Raw genomic sequence first — 12,455 nt, 5'->3', positions numbered from 1 at the left:
TACAAGATGGAGCATTCTAGGGGCGCCTGGGTGGCTCAGTCGGTTGAGCGACCGACTTCGGCTCAAGTCATGATCTCACAGTTCGTGAGTTCGAGCCCCACGTCAGGCTCTGCTGACAGTTCAGAGCCTGGAGTCTGTTTCAGATTCTGTGTCTCCCTCTCTCTGCCCCACCCCCTGCTCAGTCTCTCTCTCTCTCTCAAAAATGAATAAACATTAAAAACCAAAATGATGCTGTGGCAATGAGGATTTTTTGAGGGAGGCGGATTAGTTTGCTCCGGCCAACAGCCGGACAGCACAGGAGCTTACACAGCAAAGTTATTTCTCACAGTTCTCGAAGTCCAAGATCAAGGTGTCGGCAGGCTCAGTTTCTCCTGAGGTTTCTCCTGAAACCTCTCTTTGGCTTGCAGATGGCCGCCTTCTCACTGTGTCCTCACATGGTCTTTTCTCCATGCGCATCTGTGGCCAACTTTCCTCTTCTGATGGGGACACCCAAGTCAGATGGGGTGAGGGCCTAACAGCCTCATCTTAACTCAGCCACCTCTTCAGAGGCCCTGCCTCCACATGCAGTCACATGCTCAAGTACTGGGTGTTAGGGCTTCCACTTAAAGGTTTTGAGGGGACACGATTCAGCCCACAAAGGAGACAAAGCAGAACTACATTAGGGATTGGAAAAGGAGAGGATGAAGAAGTGAGAGAGAAGGGAGGAGGAAGGGGTAGGGAGCAAGGCCAGCTGAAGGACCTCAGTCTGTGCTCATCAGTCCAGCCTTTCAAAAGGGGAGCGACCCTAGTTCAAACACTGCTGGAGGCTTTGAAGGCTCGGCTTGGGAACCTCCTGGGTTTGACCTCTTTGGCCGGGCAGTCCAGTTAGGTAAGCGTTCGTCAGCCCCCTTGTACAGCCCTGGGTCAATGGCAAGTCACCTGCGTGGGAATGTAAGCTGGTGCAGTCACTCTGGAAAACAGTATGGAGGTTCCTCAAAAAACTAAAAGTAGAACTACCCTACAGCCCAGCAATTGCACTACTAGGCATTTATCCAAGGGATACAGGTGTGCTGTTTTGGAGGGACACATGCACCCCATGTTTATAGCAGCACTATCAACAATAGCCAAAGTATGGAAAGAGCCCAAATGTCCATCGATGGATGAATGGATGAAGAAGATGTGGGATATATATACAATGGAGTATTACTTGGCAATCAAAAAGAATGAAATCTTGCCATTTGTAACTACATGGATGGAACTAGAGGGTATTATGCTAAGTGAAATGAGTCAGAGAAAGACAAAAGTCATATGACTTCACTCCTATGAGGACTTTAAGAGACAAAACAGATGAACATAAGGGAAGGGAAACAAAAATAATATAAAAACAGGGAGGGGGACAAAACAGAAGAGACTCATAAATATGGAGAACAAACAGGGTTACTGGCGGGGGTGGGCTAACTGGGTCAGGGGCACTAAGGAATCTCCTGAAATCATTGTTGCACCATATGCTAACTAATTTGGATGTAAATTTTAAAAAATAAAATTTAAAAATTAAAAAAAAGGGGGATCCTGGGAAGATGGCGGCGTAGGAGGATGCTGGGCTCACCGTGGGTCCTGCTGATCACTTAGATTCCACCTACACCTCCCTAAATAACCCAGAAAACCGCCAGAAGACTAGCAGAATGGAGTCTCCAGAGCCAAGCACAGACGAGAGGCCCATGGAAGAGGGGACCCTCCCGAAGTGGATCTCTGAAGGAAAAGTGAGCTGAGCCTGCCCCTCCCAACCCATGCACCTTGCCGATCCACCCCAGCTAATACGCCAGATCCCCAGCACCACAAGCCTGGCAGTGTGCAAGTAGCCCAGACGGGCCACACCACCCCACAGTGAATCCCACCCCTAGGAGAGGGGAAGAGAAGGCACACACCAGTCTGTGGCCCCAGTGGTGGGCTGGGGGCAGACATCAGGTCTGACTGCGGCCCCGCCTACCAACTCCAGGTATACACCACAGCACAGGGGAAGTGCCCCGCAGTCCCGCACCACTCCAGGGACTACCCAAAATGACAAAACGGAAGAATTCCCCTCAAAAAAATCTCCAGGAAATAGCGACAGCTAACGAACTGATCAAAAAACGATTTAAACAATATAACAGAAAGTGAATTTAGAATAATAGTCATAAAATTAATCGCTGGGCTTGAAAACAGTATAAAGGACAGCAGAGAATCTCTTGCTACAGAGATCAAGGGACTAAGGAACAGCCAGGAGCTAAAAAATGCTATCAATGAACTGCAAAATAAAATGGAGACAACTACGGCTCGGATTGAAGAGGCAGAGGAGAGAATAGGTGAACTAGAAGATAAAATTATGGAAAAAGAAGAAGCTGAGGAAAAGAGAGATAAAAAAATCCAGGAGTATGAGGGGAAAATTAGAGAACTAAGTGATGCACTAAAGAGAAATAATCTACGCATAATTGGTATTCCAGAGGAGGAAGAGAGAGGGAAAGGTGCTGAAGGTGTACTTGAAGAAATCATAGCTGAGAACTTCCCTGATCTGGGGAAGGAAAAAGGCATTGAAATCCAAGAGGCACAGAGAACTCCCTTCACACGTAACTTGAATCGATCTGCACGACATATCATAGTGAAACTGGCAAAATACAAGGATAAAGAGAAAATTGTGAAAGCAGCTAGAGATAACGTGCTCTAACATATAAAGGGAGACCTATAAGACTCGTGACCGATCTCTCTACTGAAACTTGGCAGGCCAGAAAGGAATGGCAGGAAATCTTCAATGTGATGAACAGAAAAAATATGCAGCCGAGAATCCTTTATCCAGCAAGTCTGCCATTTAGAATAGAAGGAGAGATAAAGGTCTTCCCAAACAAACAAAAACTGAAGGAATTCGTCACCACTAAACCAGCCCTACAAGAGATCCTAAGGGGGATCCTGTGAGACAAAGTACCAGAGACATCGCTACAAGCATGAAACCTACGGACATCACAATGACTCTAAACCCATATCTTTGTATAATAACACTGAATGTAAATGGACTAAATGAGCCAACCAAAAGACATAGGGTATCAGAATGGATAAAAAAACAAGATCCATCTATTTGCTGTCTTCAAGAGACTCATTTTAGACCTGAGGACACCTTCAGATTGAGAGTGAGGGGATGGAGAACTATTTATCATGCCACTGGAAGTCAAAAGAAAGCTGGAGAAGCCATACTTATATCAGACAAACTAGACTTTAAATTAAAGTCTGTAACAAGAGATGAAGAAGGGCATTATATAATAATCACAGGGTCTATCCATCAGGAAGAGCTAACAATTATAAATGTCTATGCGCCAAATACAGGAGCCCCCAAATATATAAAACAATTACAAACATAAGCAACCTTATTGATAAGAATGTGGTGATTGCAGGGGACTTTAACACTCCACTTACAAAAATGGATAGATCATCTAGACACACGGTCAATAAAGAAACAAGGGCCCTGAATGAGACATTGGATCAGATGGACTTGACAGATATATTTAGAACTCTGCATCCCAAAGCAACAGAATATACTTTTTTCTCAAGTGCACATGGAACATTCTCCAAGATAGATCACATACTGGGTCACAAAACAGCCCTTCATAAGTATACAAAAATTGAAATCATACCATGCATACTTTCAGACCACAATGCTATGAAGCTTGAAATCAACCACAGGAAAAAGTCTGGAAAACCTCCAAAAGCATGGAGGTTAAAGAACACCCTACTAAAGAATGAATGGGTCAACCAGGCAATTAGAGAAGAAATTTAAAAATATACGGAACCAAATGAAAATGAAAATACAACAATCCAAACGCTTTGGGATGCAGTGAAGGCAGTCCTGAGAGGAAAATACATTGCAATCCAGGCCTATCTCAAGAAACAAGAAAAATCCCAAATACAAAATCTAACAGCACACCTAAAGGAAATAGAAGCAGAACAGCAAAGACAGCCTAAATCCAGCAGAAGAAGAGAAATAATAAAGATCAGAGCAAAAATAAACAATATAGAATCTAAAAAAAACTGTAGAGCAGATCAACGAAACCAAGAATTGGTTTTTTGAAAAAATAAACAAAATTGATAAACCTCTAGCCAGGCTTCTCAAAAAGAAAAGGGAGATGACCCAAATAGATAAAATCATGAATGAAAATGGAATTATTACAACCAATCCCTCAGAGATACAAGCACTTATCAGGGAATACTATGAAAAATTATATGCCAACAAACTGGACAACCTGGAAGCAATGGACAAATTCCTAAACACCCACACGCTTCTAAAACTCAATCAGGAGGAAATAGAAAGCTTGAACAGAGCCATAACCAGCGAAGAAATGGAATCAGTCATAAAAAATCTCCCAATAAATAAGAGTCCAGGACCAGATGACTTCCCAGGGGAGTTCTACCAGACGTTTAAAGCAGAGACAATACCTATCCTTCTCAAGCTATTCCAAAAAATAGAAAGGGAAGGAAAACTTCCAGACTCATTCTATGAAGCCAGTATTACTTTGATTCCTAAACCAGACAGAGACCCAGTAAAAAAAGAGAACTACAGGCCAATATACCTGATGGATATGGATGCAAAAATTCTCAATAAGATACTAGCAAATCGAATTCAACAGCATATAAAAAGAATTATTCACCATGATCAAGTGGGATTCATTCCTGGGATGCAGGGCTGGTTCACATTCGCAAATCAATCAATGTGATACATCACATTAATAAAAGAAAAGATAAGAACCATATGATCCTGTCAATCGATGCAGAAAAGGTCTTTGACAAAATTCAGCAACGTTTCTTAATAAAAACCCTCGAGAAAGTCGGGATAGAAGGAACATACTTAAAGATCATAAAAGCCATTTATGAAAAACCCACAGCTAACATCATCCTCAATGGGGAAAAACTGAGAGCTTTTTCCCTGAGATCAGGAACACGACAGGGATGTCCACTCTCACCGCTGTTGTTTAACATAGTGTTGGAAGTTCTAGCATCAGCAATCAGACAACAAAAGGAAATCAAAGGCATCAAAATTGGCAAAGATGAAGTCAAGCTTTCACTTTTTGCAGATGACATGATATTATACATGGAAAATCCGATAGACTCCACCAGAAGTCTGCTAGAACTGATACATGAATTTAGCAAAGTTGCAGGATACAAAATCAATGTACAGAAATCAGTTGCATTCTTATACACTAATAATGAAGCAACAGAAAGACAAATAAAGAAACTGATCCCATTCACAATTGCACCAAGAAGCATAAAATACCTAGGAATAAATCTAACCAAAGATGTAAAGGATCTGTATGCTGAAAACTACAGAAAGCTTATGAAGGAAATTGAAGAAGATATAAAGAAATGGAAAAACATTCCGTGCTCATGGATTGGAAGAATAAATATTGTCAAAATGTCAATACTACCCAAAGCTATCTACACATTCAATGCAATCCCAATCAAAATTGCACTAGCATTCTTCTCGAAACTAGAACAAGCAATCCTAAAATTTGTATGGAACCACAAAAGGCCCTGAATAGCCAAAGTAATTTTGAAGAAGAAGACCAAAGCAGGAGGCATCACAATGCCAGACTTTAGCCTCCACTACAAAGCTGTCATCATCAAGACAGCATGGTATTGGCACAAAAACAGACACATAGACCAATGGAATAGACTAGAAACCCCAGAACTAGACCCACAAACGTATGGCCAACTCATCTTTGACAAAGCAGGAAAGAACATCCAATGGAAAAAAGACAGTCTCTTTAACAAATGGTGCTGGGAGAACTGGACAGCAACATGCAGAAGATTGAAACTAGACCACTTTCTCACACCATTCACAAAAATAAACTCAAAATGGATAAAGGACCTGAATGTGAGATGGGAAACCATCAAAACCCTAGAGGAGAAAGCAGGAAAAGACCTCTCTGACCTCAGCCGTAGCAATCTCTTACTTGACACATCCCCAAAGGCAAGGGAATTAAAAGCAAAAATGAACTACTGGGACCTTATGAAGATAAAAAGCTTCTGCACAGCAAAGGAAACAACCAACAAAACTAAAAGGCAACCAACGGAATGGGAAAAGATATTTGCAAATGACATATCGGACAAAGGGCTAGTATCCACAATCTATAAAGAGCTCACCAAACTCCACACCTGAAAAACAAATAATCCAGTGAAGAAATGGGTAGAAAACATGAATAGACACTTCTCTAAAGAAGACATCCGGATGGCCAACAGGCACATGAAAAGATGCTCAACATCGCTCCTCATCAGGGAAATACAAATCAAAACCACACTCAGATATCACCTCACGCCAGTCAGAGTGGCCAAAATGAACAAATCAGGAGACTATAGATGCTGGTGAGGATGTGGAGAAATGGGAACCCTCTTGCACTGTTGGTGGGAATGCAAATTGGTGCAGCCGCTCTGGAAAACAGTGTGGAGGTTCCTCAAAAAATTAAAAATAGACCTACCCTATGACCCAGCAATAGCACTGCTAGGAATTTACCCAAGGGATACAGGAGTACTGATGCATAGGGGCACTTGTACCCCCAATGTTTATAGCAGCACGCTCAACAATAGCCAAATTATGGAAAGAGCCTAAATGTCCATCAACTGATGAATGGATAAAGAAATTGTGGTTTATATACACAATGGAGTACTACGTGGCAATGAGAAAGAATGAACTATGGCCTTCTGTAGCAACATGGATGGAACTGGAGAGTGTTATGCTAAGTGAAATAAGCCATACAGAGAAAGACAGATACCATATGGTTTCACTCTTATGTGGATCCTGAGAAACTTAACAGAAACCCATGGGGGAGAGGAAGGAAAAAAAAAGAGGTTAGAGTGGGAGAGAGCCAAAGCATAAGAGACTCTTAAAAACTGAGAACAAACTGAGGGTTGATGGGGGGTGGGAGGGAGAGGAGGGTGGGTGATGGCTATTGAGGAGGGCACCTTTTGGGATGAGCACTGGGTGTTGTATGGAAACCAATTTGACAATAAACTTCATATATTGAAAAAAAAGAGAGAGAACAAGTTGAGGGTTACTGGAAAGGAGGAGGGATGGGTTAAATGGGTGACAGGTTAAGAAGGGCATTTGTGATGATGACCACTGGGTTGTATGTAAGTGATGAGTCACTAAATTCTGCATCTGAAACTCACATTACCCTGTATGTTAACCAACTTGAATTTAAATAAAAACTTGAAGGAAAAAAAATTTTTTTTAAAAAGAGAGAAAGTCACCTGCACCAGCCCGGGATTCCCTCGGCAGAGACGTTGTGTGTTTCTCTGTGCGGCTCCACACTTTATCCAGTGAGCGGGACACTGTGAAAGAGAATGAGAATCTTTTTACCACTTCCGTACCACAAGAGGGCAGCAAACTACAAAACGTCCATCGTTTCAGCCCAAAAGAAAGCTAACTTACCGGACTGCGTGAGAATAATCAGAAAATTTGGAAGCAAAAGAGGGAGGGTTCCTGTTCCTGACCTTCATTTTCTTTTTTTTAAGTTTATTTATTCTGAAAGAGGGCAGGGGAGGCAAAAGAGAGAGGGGGGAAAGAGAAAATCCCAAGCAGGCTCCGCGTTGTCAGCACAGAGCCCAATGCAGGGCTCAAACTTGCGAACTGCCAGATCGTGACCTGAGCCAAAACCAAGAGTTAGATGCTCAACCAACTGAGCCACCCAGGCGTCCCGACCTTCATTTTTTCTAAATACTACAGTTTTAGAGCAGCATTGTCAAGAAAAAAAAAAAATGCTAGCAAATTCCCCAAAGAACCCATCGAAATCAAGTCTCTGACTCTTAAAACAGCAGATACCGGGGCGCCTGGGTGGCGCAGTCGGTTAAGCGTCCGACTTCAGCCAGGTCACGATCTCGCGGTCCGTGAGTTCGAGCCCCGCGTCGGGCTCTGGGCTGATGGCTCAGAGCCTGGAGCCTGTTTCCGATTCTGTGTCTCCCTCTCTCTCTGCCCCTTGCCCGTTCATGCTCTGTCTCTCTCTGTCCCAAAAATAAATAAACGTTGAAAAAAAAAAAGTTAAAAAAAAAAAAAAAACCAGCAGATACCTGTTGTGCACCTGCTGCCAGATGCCAGGGACCCCAGGTGAGCACGGCCAGGCCCCCCAGCCTCTGCCCTTGGTTGCTCCTTCCAACCAGGAAGACAGATAAACTGTATTTGGCCTAAACTCGCCAAAAACGCCAAAACTGTGGGATAAGGAGCACAAGAGGGGCCCAGAGCCGAGGATGGGTGTCTGCCCCCCACGGATGCTGCGCTCAGCCCATCCTGTTGGGCTGAAAGAGAAAAGTCCTGGGAAGGAGGGGCCTTTAACCTCATAGCTGTTGCACAATAAATGTTTGGGTTTTGTTTTTTCCAATAATGTCCTTCCTAGACGTGTTCTTTTCTGTCATGAGAGATCACAAACCCTGAGGGCAAAGGGAAGTGGAGTGGGATGTGCTTTGGTCCTTGTCAGGGTCCCTGTCATCCGAAGTGGATGGTGTTCGGGGAAGCTGGCAGGGGACACAGCCCTTCAGCCGGACGCCAGCTCTGCGGCCCTCTGGGCAGCCTTCACTTATGCACAGACCAGCACTGCATTCAGACTTTGTAGCAACCAAGGAGCTGGGACGAGCTCCCACAGGACCGTGTCCAGCTCAGGAAAACCAGGTGTCCCCTTCCTCCTCTCTATGTGGCCCCCAAAGGAACGGGGACTGGGCTGAAGGACAGAGGCGAAGCAGGCCCAGGAAACAGTTGGGAGGAGATTTGGGCCTGGAACACAGGAAGGCTCGGGGCCAGGAGTAGGTGTGAGTGCATAGTGGTCCTACCCGGAATGTAAGTACCATTCAGTGGGAAAGCACCTTCCTCCTGTGCCCCATCCCACTTCCGGACACCCCAAAACAGCTGAGCACAGTCACACATAGCTGGCCTCCTGCAGGAAGTTAAAGATGAGGGGAGGGGCACAGGGATGGCCCTGCCCTTTTGAAAGATGAAAAAAGGCTCAGTGAAACCGGAGGTTACCCCCCAACCCCGCTCCCCCCACCCACCCCAGAGCATTCATTCCGCTCAGGGTAAACAGAGGTTTATCTCCGCCTCTCTGTTCCCAAATCCTGAAGCGTCCTTATCACCTCTCTCTGGCTCCCAGTGCCCACCCCCAGGACCTACGTAGGGGTGACCATTGCCAAGAGCACTGCCGGTGAGAAGAAGGGCAGGACACCACGTTTTAACAACTTTATCCTTCAGAGTCTGCGTTTTTCCCCCAACCCACTATTCAAGGGAAGATGGATTTTTCAGACCATGAGTAAGATAGGTCAGGCATGGACGGGGTTGACAGAGGAAACCAGGCTGGGATTCTCTCTCTCACGTCGTCACAGGGACACTGGGGGCCGGGCCCGCCACACCGAACACCAATGTGGACGTCCCTTCTGCTGAAAAAGCCTCCAGGGCCGGGCTGTGGGAACAGGACGGGGCTCAAGTTTTGGAAAGGGAAATGGGGGTCTGTGCCAAAAAGCACAAGGCCTCACCCAGGAGTTTGGCAAAGAGAGTGAGTTGGCGTCAGAAGAGCAGGTGGGGATCGAGTTCACCCCGTGCGGCCACCGGGAACAGCGGCCACCCTTCCCAGGTCACTTTCCCTTCCCAGCTGGGCTCACCTTTGACCTTTCCCAAGGCCAGCCCAGGCACAGGAGGAACACGAGGTACCCCAAGGGCCTCTCAGGCAAAGGGCAATTTCCCAGAGTATTTACTGATTAATTAGCACAGGTGGATGCTGGTCTCACAACAAATCCAAGAACATTTACCGTGGAAGCAGAAAGAGAACAGAGACTGGGGTTCTCTCACCTTCCACCCCAGTGTCCCACCGTCCGCCCAGCGCCAGATCCCTGGGGGGGGGCTGAACTCCTGAACTCTCTCCTGCAACGTTCTGCTCAGACACCAAATATTTGAATCACTTAAAAAGTTAAGAAAGGCCACAGTGAGCTCTTCCCTTTCTCTCTTCCGCCTGTTCCCCTCCCTCCCCCTGGGCCCACTCAGCCTGCAGCGCGCTGTGGGCCCGCGTGCTTCCCCGGTGACCTCACCCTGGATCTGGCCTTTCCGCCCGGAGCCTCCCCAATCTTCCTGGCCATCTCTGCTCATCTAATCTCTGGCCCTTGCACGGATATCACACCCTGGATGCCTCGTGACTAAAAACTCTGAGCTTCCCCCCCACCGAAGCCTCTTCTTACCCTGTCCCTGTCTTTGTTAGAAATTCCAGCGTGTTTGTCCGCTGCTCCCGATGGACAGGACGCAGGGTGGGGCACCCTCCAGAACAGAATCTGCCCCCTCCCCCAACACGCTCAGCATTCCCGGCTCCAAGACCTCACACGGATGTGCTGCAGAAAACAGGCCGCCAGTCCCTCCCCGGGAGTGCCACACGGCCGCCTTTATTTCACCAGTGAGCCCTACCCGTGTGTGGACCCCCAAACTGTCAGGCTGGAAGGCCTCCACCGTGGCCAGCTCTGTGGTGGCCTCCCTGGGCTTCATCTTACTTGAAAGAAAAGGTTCCAGCACCTGCTTCCTGTCTCTAATCACTGGGATCATGGCCCAACCACCCCTTCCCCAGCTGGGCCAGCCCCCTGACCGGGCAGGGGACTCAGACCATCGTCCTGCCAGTTTGGGCAGAATGCTCGAGGCTCCTCTATCAGCCGGCAAGCAAAGCTGCCCTGCCCTTCTTGGGGTCAGCTCCGTGACGGGGTGCGGTCTGGCACACGCAGGACCCGCGTCAGGCCACTTGGCTGCAGCCCTAGGGTTCCCGGGCTCTGAGGCCCCAGGCCCCTGGGCCACACACAGCCCAGCTTCTGAGCCCATCTCCAAGTCAAGGTTTCCCAAGGGGGCTGCCTGGGTGGCAGCTGGGCCTGTGCTCAAGTATGAAGACAGAAGAATGAGGAACCCCTCTCCTTGTTCCTTGGGCTCGCAGCCCCGAAGCCAGCCCATCGAGGCCTTGTCCTCCTCCCAGGAGCCCCATCCCGCCCACCCTCAAGGATTAGGTCCACAAGAGCCTCCAGCCGTTCCTCTGCTGACTGTATCAAACCTAAACCCCCTGACTGGCTTCTAAGACCCCAGAAGGCCAACTCCTCCTGGCTGCAGGGGGGTAGCCCACTGCCCTCAGGATGGGAGAGGCTCCTCAGGCCTCTGCACATCCTATTCCCTCCCCCGATACACCTTTCCACCCGTAAAAGGCATGTTTAGGGGCACCTGGGTGGCGCAGTCAGTTAAGCGTCCCACTTCGGCTCAGGTCATGATCCCACAGTCCATGGGTTCGAGCCCCACGTTGGGCTCTGTGCTGACAGCTCGGGGCCTGGAGCCTGCTTCGGATTCTGCGTCTCCTTCTCTCTCTGCCCCTCCTCCACTAGCACTCTGTCTCCCTCTCTCTCAAAAGTAAATAAACATTTTAAAATATTAAAAAAAAAAAAAGCATGCTTAAAGGGGGAACAATAGTAACCTCCCTCACAGGGCTGTTGTGGGGTTCAATTACTTAATCCATGGAAAATTCTTAGACGTGTGCCTGGCATATAGCGAACTCTCGGTAACCGTTAGCTATTGCTATCGTGTTATTTTGCTCCCAAGCCACACCAACCGCAGTGAAGCCTTCCATTTCTGAGCCCCTACCACTCTTCAGGGTCACCTCCTGAAACGGGCCTCTGTTTCACGGACCCAAAAGTTGGCCTTGATCATTCGGGACAAGGGGCCAGGCACTCAGCCAACAGGCCTGTCTGTGCCTGTGTGGCCATGCCAGCACAAAGGATAAACCCCGTTTCCTATTTTGCGGGGCTTACAAAGCACTTTCACGTCTATTTCTGCCTTCGTGGAGTAGGCAGAGCAGAAATCATTGTTGCCATGTTCCAAAGTGACCCACTTAGCCTTCGGGCCTAGCTCTGTCTGACTCCAGGCCCCGCGCCCTTTCCTCAGCACCAGGCTGGAGTCACAACCAGTGAGGTGCACCTTCCTGAGGAGCTGGGATGCCACAGGCATTCGAGACAGCGGCCCGATGAAAACCAGACGCTCTACCCCCACCCCACCCCACCCCCCAGTCTCTGGGCCAGCTCCCAGGACGGAAAGAGCAACTGATATGTGGCCCCCGAGCCCAGCCCGCCCCGCGAGCTCAGCTCCTGGCAGAAAGACCTCACCGAGGAAAGCCTCTCACCAGAGCTGGGGCCGGACTGCGGGCTTCAGAAGAAGGAGTGGCCGAGGCCAGCTGTGCTGCCACTGACACCTCTAACCCCACCAAACTAGCCAGCCAGGTGCTACTCTCGTTTTCCAGACAGGAAACCAAGGCTTGGAGAGATGCGACCTCCCCAACTCGCAAGCGGGGACGCCTGAGGACAGCTGGGTTACAGCCCCGGTCACAACCCCCTCCCCACCCACAGTTAGAGGCCGGGCCCACCAGGATGCCGCTGGGCCTCAGTATTGGGTTCAGTGGGCTCGGGGTCCCCTT

The sequence above is a fragment of the Puma concolor genome, chromosome D1, assembly GCF_028749965.1.
Source record: "Puma concolor isolate L17-30 chromosome D1, mPumCon1.1.hap2, whole genome shotgun sequence".
NCBI classification, from domain to species: Eukaryota; Metazoa; Chordata; class Mammalia; order Carnivora; family Felidae; genus Puma; species Puma concolor.
The sequence above is the reverse complement of the archived record's forward strand: the minus strand, read 5'-3'. Positions refer to the sequence as shown.